The sequence below is a fragment of the Propithecus coquereli genome, unplaced genomic scaffold (assembly GCF_000956105.1).
Source record: "Propithecus coquereli isolate 6110/MARCELLA unplaced genomic scaffold, Pcoq_1.0 Scaffold120, whole genome shotgun sequence".
Taxonomy (NCBI): Eukaryota; Metazoa; Chordata; class Mammalia; order Primates; family Indriidae; genus Propithecus; species Propithecus coquereli.
Window position 1 is genome coordinate 4,548,425 of NW_012136081.1, and position 9,517 is coordinate 4,557,941.

Sequence of the window (9,517 nt, forward strand, 5' to 3'; positions counted from 1 at the left end):
ACCACCACCGTCACCCTGGGCTCCTGCTACCACTCCCGCCTCCCCTTTCTTCCACGAGCGCACGTCAGGCCCAGGAGGCACTCAGGGCCAGGTTCCCCCGCCAATTCGGCAGATGCAGAGAGGTGAGGACAGGGGTGCAGGGCTGGACTTGAGCCCACACCCTTTGTGCCTCAGTTTCCTTGGTGGACATTTGGGCCCCAGGATCAGCAAGGCCATGTGTTCATGCAGGATGTCCCTGGAACCCCTGGAAGTCCAGGGAAGGTGAGGCCAGTGTGGCAGAACATCTGGCTGGATGGGCTTCAGAAACACCCAGATGTCGCCAGAACCTCAGAGGCTGCCTTTGCAGGTGGGAAAGATGTGCAAAGCCCAGCTGGCCCCAAGTGGGCCTGCAAATTCTGCAGGGGACAAGGACACACGAACTCCCCTGTGTGTGCGTGTGCGAGTGTGTGAGCGTCCAGCCAGGGCTGGCGGGATGAGGCAGCTTCTCCAACCTTCTGGGCTCTGGACAGGCCTCCGGGGGCATCTCTGTCCTTGCCCTCCTCTCCTGGACCCCTCGTCCTGGTGTGTGGCTTCCAGCCCCAGGGGTTGCGGCGAATCCCACACGAACACGGTAATATGCTGGAAAATCTTTGCAGAAGTGCCACCGGCTGGGTAACCTTCCCCCAGCAGGTCTCCTGAGGTTCCAGCGCTCTGGTTCCTGTCCACGCTTTCTTGCTGGAGCTGGAGACTGGCAGGGAGCCCTGCTACGCTCCGTGGGACTCTCACAGGAGTGCAGGACCCCGGTGGACAGCTGTGCCCACCCACAGGCTCAGCTCCCTAGGCTTGATACTGTTTCGCTCTGCGTGGGGTCCCCCTACCCAGGGTCACCCGTGATTCAGCAGGGCACTTGAGCCGCGGGCTTTGGATTCTCTGTCAGGACTGTTCCTCTGTCACCGCAGGCTGGAAGCATTTTGAGGGGCCCATTTCCACATCAGGGCCAGTTCCCCCTGCGGGAAGCCCCCAGGTTTGCCCCGAAAGCCCAGCTTGCGGTCAAGGTCGTTCTGTGTATCTGGCTGGCTTGCGGCCCTTGGCCCAGGCTGGCCCTGAGCTCTGCAGCCTCCCGGCGCTCGTCTCCTCAGTGGGGGGTGGGCTGGCCCCGCCACGCCAGGGAGGAGCACGGGTGAAGCAGCCGGATGGCGTCGCCGCGAGAAGAACAATTGGACGATGACAATCGAAGGAAGGTGAAAGATCTTGTCCCAGCGCTTCCTGTGTTTGTGCGTGGTGGACTCAGATGGGCACTGATAATGCTGCCAAGAGGTGGCCCTGCAGCAGGCGAGGCGGCCACCAGGCCACACCAGGGCTGAGCCACCTCCTGCTCCCCTCCCCCATGCAGAGCTGGGGCCAGAGGTGGAGTCGTTGGGCTCCGGGAGTGGCCGGGGACACCTGCAGGTCCTGGGGTGGGGAGAGGGACAGAGATGAAAGGTCCTCACTCTCTGCCCTGGGCTGCCCATCTAGGTGACAGCACGCAGGTGAAGACAGCTGGAGAGCCGTGCTCCCTGCAGCAGGGATGGGAGAGGCGGGTGCAGGGCAGCCCAGAGTCCTGGGACACAGGGGTCCCTAGTCTTCTCCCAGGGCAGAAAGCTCCCGACCACGTCCCTGAGGGGTTTCCCCGGACCTGCTTGGACCTCGCTGTGGAGGAGGAGGTGTCAAGGAAGGGCTCCACAGGGTGTCCTGAGCTGCCCTGCTGCTGGACGGCTCGCCTTCCAGAAGGTTCTTCTCACACCGCCCTGGGAGCCCTGGGGCCACCTGACTCCTTTGCACCAACGCCCGCTGGCGGCTGCAGTGCACCCTCCACGCGCCACCAGGACAGGGCTGAGCCGGGTTTTCCGCAGCTTTATTCGCAATCGCCAAACTCGGAAGCAGCCCGGTGTTCTTCCGTGGACGGGCGGTGAGTAAACCGTGGCACGTCCCGGCAGTGGAATATTACTCAGCACTAAAAAGAAGTGACCTGTCAGGCCATGGGGAGACGTGGGGGAAACGAACGCATATGGCTAAGTGAAAGAAGCCAGTTGGAAAAGGCGACACACTGTCGCTTCCGGCTCTGTGACACCGTGGAAAAGGCAACCTGCGGACACGGCGAGAGGATAGTGGAAACGTGGTCGCCAAGGGCTGAGGGGGTGCAGGGGGGTGTAGGTGGAGCGCAGAGGACGTTGGGGGCCGTGAGACTATTCTGCGTGACACTGTGATGGGGACACGGGTCCTTACGCACCTATCCAAACCCACAGTACGCACACCCCCAAGAGTGAGCCCTGAGTAAACTCTGGGCTTCAGTTAGTGACAACGCGTCGCACTCGGTTCATCAGTTGTGACGAACGTACCAGGCCGATGTGCGATGTTGACGATGGGCGCTGTCCTGGGGTGGCGTACAGGAGCCCTGCGCCGTCTACTCAATTTTGCAGTGAACCCAAAGCTGCTCTAAGAAATAGTTTATTAATTTTATTTTCTAAAAAGTGGATCTGAGCGCACTGCGTGCCGGCTTCACGTCCCAGATGGACTCCGTCCCTGGCAACAGTGTTCCTTGGACCTGACCCGGTGCAGACGCTCTGGAGAGAGGATTCCCGTGGGTTTCTGGTGTTTGGGAAAATCCCTTTTATTCTGCTGTTATGGAAACAGTGCAAACGCAAAATTAGGACAAGCCCCTGCGCCGACGGCTCTCACACAGCCCCAGAACCAAAACAAGTGGACAGGTCACACGCACGGCTGCGAACAGCAAGGCCAGCCCCGCCGAGGACACCAGCGTGGTCAGCGACCTTCCGAGGGACCTGAGCCACTGTCTACGAGGCGAGTGACCCACCATGGGGCTCAGGGATCCCGTGCTCCCACCTGCCCCGTCTCTTTCCGCAATGGGGAACCTTCGCTGAGATCGCGACGTCACGGGGTCTCCCCGGGCGGCCCTGCCTTTCACCCAAGGCTCTGCTCTCGTCTCCGTTCACAGCCCGCGTGGTCAAGGAGGGCGTCTCGGCGTGGACGTGCAGGTCGGCACACCCTCCTCGACCCCAGCGCCGTTTCCTGTGCCGCAGTGACACGGAGCCAGGACCGCCGTGGCTTCCAACAACACACACTTGTTCTCCCAGTCCCGGAGCACAGAAGTCTGATATGGGTCTCACGGAGCTAAAACGGGGGTGTCAACAGGGCTGGTTCCTTCAGGCTCCAAGGAGAACCAGTTTTCTTCCCCTTTCCAGCCCCCAGAAGCCGCCGGTGTTCCTGCGTCTCGAAGCACAGCGCAGCCCCGACCTCCGCCTCCGTCCCACAGCTTCTCTGACGCTGCCCTCCTGCCACCTCCTCCAACCTGAGTGCCCTTTGACTCCCGTCGGCCCACCTGGAGAGCCCGGACCTCCTCCCATCTGGAGGTCCTTCACTGAGGGCTGGTCCAGCGTCTGTGGGTGCCGGGACGAGTGAGATGCTTTCGGAGAGTCCAAGTTCATGGTGGGGAGACACGGTGGGGACGGTCCCGGCTGCACTGACCAAGCACCTACTGCATCCCAAGCACTTCATAGGTGTTACTTTACACTCCCAGTGCATGCTGCAAATACCTGCCTAGGCGTCCTCTCCTCTATGCTGCGTCCCTGACCCCCACCCTCCCGCCTTGAACCACTGACTGAGCCTGCGGACCCTGCCAGCTGCCTTTGTCTGCCTTTAACATCAAGCCTCCCCAGGACAAGGCACCTTCTCAGGCTCCTTGCTCGTCTCTCCCGCCAAACCAGGGGCTCCAGGAGGTCAAGGTCCGGGGTCTTCGATGTCTTCATGTCTCAAGCAGCTGGCGCACAGCAGGTGCTCAGAAAACGCGGATAAAAAGATGGCTGGCTGGCCGGCTGCATAATGAGGGGACGAATGAATGAATTCCAGGGGGAGGCCCCTCTCGGGCAGAGGCGCAGGAGTACGTGGAAAGGCGGGGGCGAGGGGCAGGGGGAGGCGCCTTGCTCTGAGCCCGAGGGGGCTGCACAGTCTGCAGAGGGAGGTGGGGACAAGGCAGTGACACTGGCCACACTGACTGGGCGCCTGCTGCATCCCAAGGCTCGCGCAAGCAGCCATCCTTGGACTCTTCCAGCGACCCCGTGAGCTGGGGCCCCAGGCTCCCTTGGAGCCCAGGGTGCTCCGATAGTAAGGGGTAGACTTGGGCTTCAACACGAATGGCCACTACAGGCCTTGAAGGCCTGGCCGAGGCGTCTGGACTCTGTCCTGCAGTCTGCACTCTCAGTGCCCACAGGTGCCACCCTGCCTTGGGAAGTGGCTTTCGAACTGGCGTCAGGGACCCTACCTCACCTGCGTCCGGGTTCTCCCTCCCATCATCTGCTTCAATGTCCTCACACTTTCAGATGCATTTCATCTGGGAGGAAACAAGGATTCATCAGCTAACAGTGTTTCTAGCTGCTGCAGGTACTAGGGAGCCATGGAAGGTTTTAGAGCCAAGGAAGAACTGGATGTAAGGCTGTAGCTGCCAATCCTGGCATGTTCTTGGCTTTTCAGGTTCTTTGTCTTCACTGAATGCCAGCTGTTGACTGTGTACACCCTGTGTCCTGTCCCTTGGCAGGCCTGGCAGTCTTAAAACCCTGCCTTCCAGGGAGTTCAGCTCTGGGACAAAAGGCCAGTGGGCAGAGCCATCAGTGGGAACCTGAGGACTAGGGATAAGGTCCCCCCCCATCTGCCCCCAGACACGTCTTGGTCAGGGTCTGGGGGCGGCTTCGCTCCATCCCCGAGACCTAGACTGAATCCCCAGGGAGCACCTATGAGGGGCTCTGCAGTTGGAGCTCCAGGCTCCCTTGTGACCCACGCAGGGGCGAGCCTCCCCTCGGGGCTGCCAGGGTGCAGGAGCCAGCCCATGCCCACCAGGCCCTGCCAGCTCACCTGGGAACGGCACCTGCGCCCCGGGCCTGGAGCCACTCCTGCTCACCCAGCCTGTTCCTGGAAGCTCACCCTGGTCACCTGCTGAGTGTCTGGCCAGGGTCTGAGAGGGCCAAGGTGGAAGACCCACACCAGCCTGCCGTCTGCCAGGAGGCCTGGCCATTAGGGCCGTCCCAGAGGACAGGCACTCTCTCTCCTGAGTAGGGCCCCTTTGGAGGAGTGGCCACAGAAGCCCGATGCCTTTAATTGTGCCTTTTTGATTTTGCAAGTGAGACTTGCCCCTGGCCCCAAGGGGGAGGCCACGGTGTGTGGACGCTTCTCGGCCCTCAGCCCTCGGAGCGCCGGCTGCCTGGAGCACCGGAGTCCGCAGCCGCCGCCGCCTCCGCCCGCCCGCAGCCTGAGCACGTTCCCACTGCCGGAGGCTATTCCTGACAAGCTCAGCCTCGGGCTCCAGGGCTAAAAATACCCTGGGAGCGCCTGTGGGAAAGCTGCCCCGGCTATTTCGGTGGTTTCGTGCTGGAGGCTTGGGGTCCCAGCGTGTGCTGCCGGGGCGGGAGGGCACTGCCCAGGCCCCCTCTCGGGCCCTGCTGGGGCCCTTCTGTCCACGTCAGGGGTCCACGGTGCCCAACTGCAGTGGCCGTCAGTGTCCAGGGAGGCTGGAAGCCCCGCGGGGTGCTGAACTCTGTCATTTCAGTTTGGGGGATACTGGCTCCCAGAGGGGAAGTGAGTTCCCCGAGGTCAGGGCATGGTCCGTGATGAGGAGAGCCCTGGGCCGCCGCCTCTCTGTGGGAGGCCTGGTCCCGCTCTGCTCCCACTGTACCGTGGCGCGGAGGTTCCAGGCGGGCTCAGCCCCAGCCCGTCTTCTGGCTGCACGGATGTTCCCACGCGCGTCCTCCCTTCATACACATGACAGCCCCATGGCGTGGGGGGTGGCGGGCAGGCTGTGGCCCTGTCGTGGGACATGAGATCAAGGCGTGAGCTGTGAGGGTCCAGGCTGGGCAGGAGGCGTGTGGGGGTCTGGTCCTCCCAAGTGGGGGCATCGTTCCTGTGCCCCTGGGTGCCCTTGTCATGCCCCTTGCCCATGCCCAGGGCCGCTGTGCCACGCCAGTGACTGTCGGGCATTGTGTTCTCAGCCCGAGGTCATCACTGCTGGGCGGCCGCTGCGGCTTTGCACCCATTAGCCGTCTGTCCCCAGCGACAGAGCCCTGATGTGCGAGGACGGTGATCGCCCCCGACAGGCCGCACAACGTGCCATTGTGTCGGGTCCACCCGGGGCTGGTCCCACAACTGCCTGTGCCTGGGGGAGCTTCTGCAGGGCTGGACAAAGGCCCCTTCTCTGTGCCCTCCTGATGCCCCGGGAGAGGCCCGATGCCCACCTCCAGGGCTCGGAGGAGCAGCTGGGGCTAGAGGTGGCCCGGGCCAGCTTCCCGACACGGACCACTGAAGCCCCAGACTGGGGAGTCGAGGCAGCTCCATTGCCCACTAGAGGGGACCAGGCCAGGCCGGGCAGAGGCCTGTGCCGCTGTGTTCACAGAGCAAGGGGCCAGGAGGCCGGAGACCCTCCGCTGCCTCTGGGCTCGGGCTGGAGTCGGGGCCGAAGGCCTCGGGGTCTCAGGAAACCCCTCCGTTCCTGTGTCTCAGCCTCCTTCTCTGCCCAGTGGTGATTTCAAAGGTGCCCTCACCTTGACCCTCACGGGGACGCGGGAGGACAAGGGACACAGAGACATGGCATGGCTGCCGCACAGCCCCTTCCCGAGGACGAACCTGAGGCCAAGCCAAGCCGCCTCTGCCCTCACGGGGGCCCTGCCGCGTGGGCCTGGAAGCATCACCGGAATGGGGAGGGTGCGTGGCGTGGCAGAGGGGCAGTGGCAGACTTGAGATTTCCATCTTCGTGCCCGTGGGTGACTTTTCTGATGCCCCTCACGGCCGCATCCTCCCTCCCCATCCTCCCTCCCCGTCCTCCCGCCCCGTCATGGCTCCGGGAGCCCGGGGCCCTCTCCCCCCAGCCTGTGCTCTCCTCTCCCCGCTTCCTCTTCTCTGCCAGCTCCGAGCGCCACACCCAAGCCTCCGGGAGGCGGCTCGGCCTCCAGCATTCCTGCCCTGTTTTCGTTTAAGGGACACCCCCAAAATACCCAGCCTGCGGGAGGTGGCGGCCGCCCGGGCCCCCTGGGAACGCACTTGAAAGCCCTGGCAGGGCCACGGCAGGGAGTGCAGGGGCGGCAGAGTGGGAAAGGGCCCAGGACACCCCAGTGTGGCTTTTCGGGTTAGGGAAAAGGAGGAGGCAGGGCAGCTTCAGGCCAGGAGGGGACCTCAGGAATGTGGCGGCTCAGAGATGGCATCCACATTTTCCTGTCTGCCTGGCTCCCAGCGTGGGGGACAGTGAGGCAGGGCCAGGAGGCAGGGCCACAGGCGGGGCCGGGGGACAGGCTGGGCAGGGGTCCTAGGCTGGCTGGAGTTGGAAGCCCAGCCATCAGCCCCAGGCCTGCCATCCACCACGCAGGGCTGTGGAGCTCCTCAGGTGGCTGGGCCTTCCCTGAAGGTGACCCGGGCCTGACAGCAGGCCCTACCACTGTCCCCACAGGCCATCCCCTCCCGCCTAATCTCCAGTCCCCAAGCAGATGACACCTTCGCCAGGAGCCTTCCCAGGATGGCCCAGGGAAGGGCAGGTGCTCCTCTGGGCTCCCAGGCTGCATGTCCCCACTGTGGTCTCCAAGTGTTCATCAGCCTGGGAGCCCCTCCCAGCACAGGTGCGGCTTTCCTGTGCCGTCACCTGGGTCCGGAACCGCGGGCCAAGCTTGGGTAGCACCTGGCGGAGATGTCCCCAGGTGCCCCATAGTGAGCCCAACACGTGGTGCTGGGATGATCCAAGTGGGGGGGGGGCACGAGCCCTGCCTGGGGCCCAACTTCCCAAAGCCGTGCTGTCACCTGCGTCATCTGAGTCGCTGGGGATGCAGACCATAGCACAGACCCTGGACCCTGGCACTGGGGCTGAAGTTATTCAATCGTTACCAAGGTAACTACATGCCTGGGGCAAGAGCCTGGGCCTTGGCCTGGGAGGTCCCCGCTGTGTCACTCCAGGCAAAGCTCTCGTCTCTCTGTGCCTCAGTTTCTGCGTATGTCATATGGGAAGACCCTCGCTTACCTGCCTGCCCTTGTAGCTAAGAGAGGCCCCTTTGAGAGGCCCTGATGCCTCAGGGACCTCAGGCAGCACCGCCCTGTTGCAGGAGTGCCGGGGCCTCCGGGGGAGAGATGCCCCCTGCACACCTGCCACGGTTGCTGCCGCCACCCAGCCCCTGCAGGCTGGTCCAGCAGGGCCCTGGCTGGGCTCCTGGGCCAGGCCTCCTGGCTTCAGGAGGCAGAGTGGCAGCGGAAGGCCCCGAGGGAAGCCCGCTGGCCCCGTGTCCCACTCACAGATGCCGTGCTTGCCTCCTGACCTCAAATATTGGCTCAGGCAGGCAGAGGGGTCAGCGGTGCTGGCCGGGCAGCAGGCGCCGGTCAGTCTGCTGCCGAGTCACTGGGTGGGGGTGCCCTCCTGGGCCAGCCCCACCCCCGCGCTCCCCTGGTGAAGCAGGGGACACCTCCGCTGCAGGCCGGAGTCTGCAGCGATGCCTGCCCCCCAGCCCACGGCCCCTGAGGTTCCCACCGCATGGCAGGGACAGCACTGTCTGCTCCTGGGCAGGACCCGGGCGCGGGGTGGAACCTGCCCTGGCTCTCCTGGTGTCCAGGACAAATATTTGTCAAATGAATGTTGTTCGAGTCCAGCTGGGTGAGCAGCGTCACCAGCCCTGACTCCGAGAACTCCTGAGTCCTCAGACCATTCATTCTGTCACCCGGCTCGTCTCAACCATGGGGATGGGGGACCTCGGAACCTCATCCAATTCCTGGCCCCGTCACCTTCCGTGTGCTCTTGGGAGAGACCCTTTGCCCCTCTGACCCTCTGTTTCCTCATCTGTGGCCTGGGCCCTGTGTCACCTATTTGATTGCTGGTCAAGTAAGATACCGTGGGCAAAGAGCCCGGCCCAGGGTCCCTGCTCATGCACCTGCCCCTGCAGCCGGTGCCCAGCTCGGGACAAGGTGGGGGGAGGTGGGGGCTCGGGGGGGGCACACCCCCTTTTCTCAAGGAGCTGATCGCAGTACAGACCCCGGGCCGGTCAGCCATAGGAGACAAGACCGGGACACGCACTGGCAGCTTCTCCGCACTCAGAGCAAAGGAGCCAGTGCTGCCTCTGGTGCTATGGACGGCTTCAGGGAGGCGGTGACCTGCAGGTGGGCCTGAGTGCAGGATTTGACCCAGCAGGCTGAGGACCGAGATAAGCACAGACTAGAGAGGGCGGCCCCAGGAGCCCGGGACCCGGCTCCCAGCAACCAGCCTCCAGCAGCCGGTGGGCCCGCGTCGCAGAAGGCTGTCTACAGGCAGAGTGGGAGAAGAGCCCGCTTCTCTTTGCCTTTTCTATTGCCCGAGACCCTCCCATTCCCCATGGGCTTCCTCAAAAGCGGCTCCCCAGTGAGGAGGCCTTTATGAAAATGCCTTTAGGAACTGCTCCTGGGAGGCGGGCAGCCCCTGAAGTCGGCAGCATCTCAGGCTTCGATGGGGGCAATGGGCCAGGTCATCCTTTGGGCTGTGGATTTGCTAATA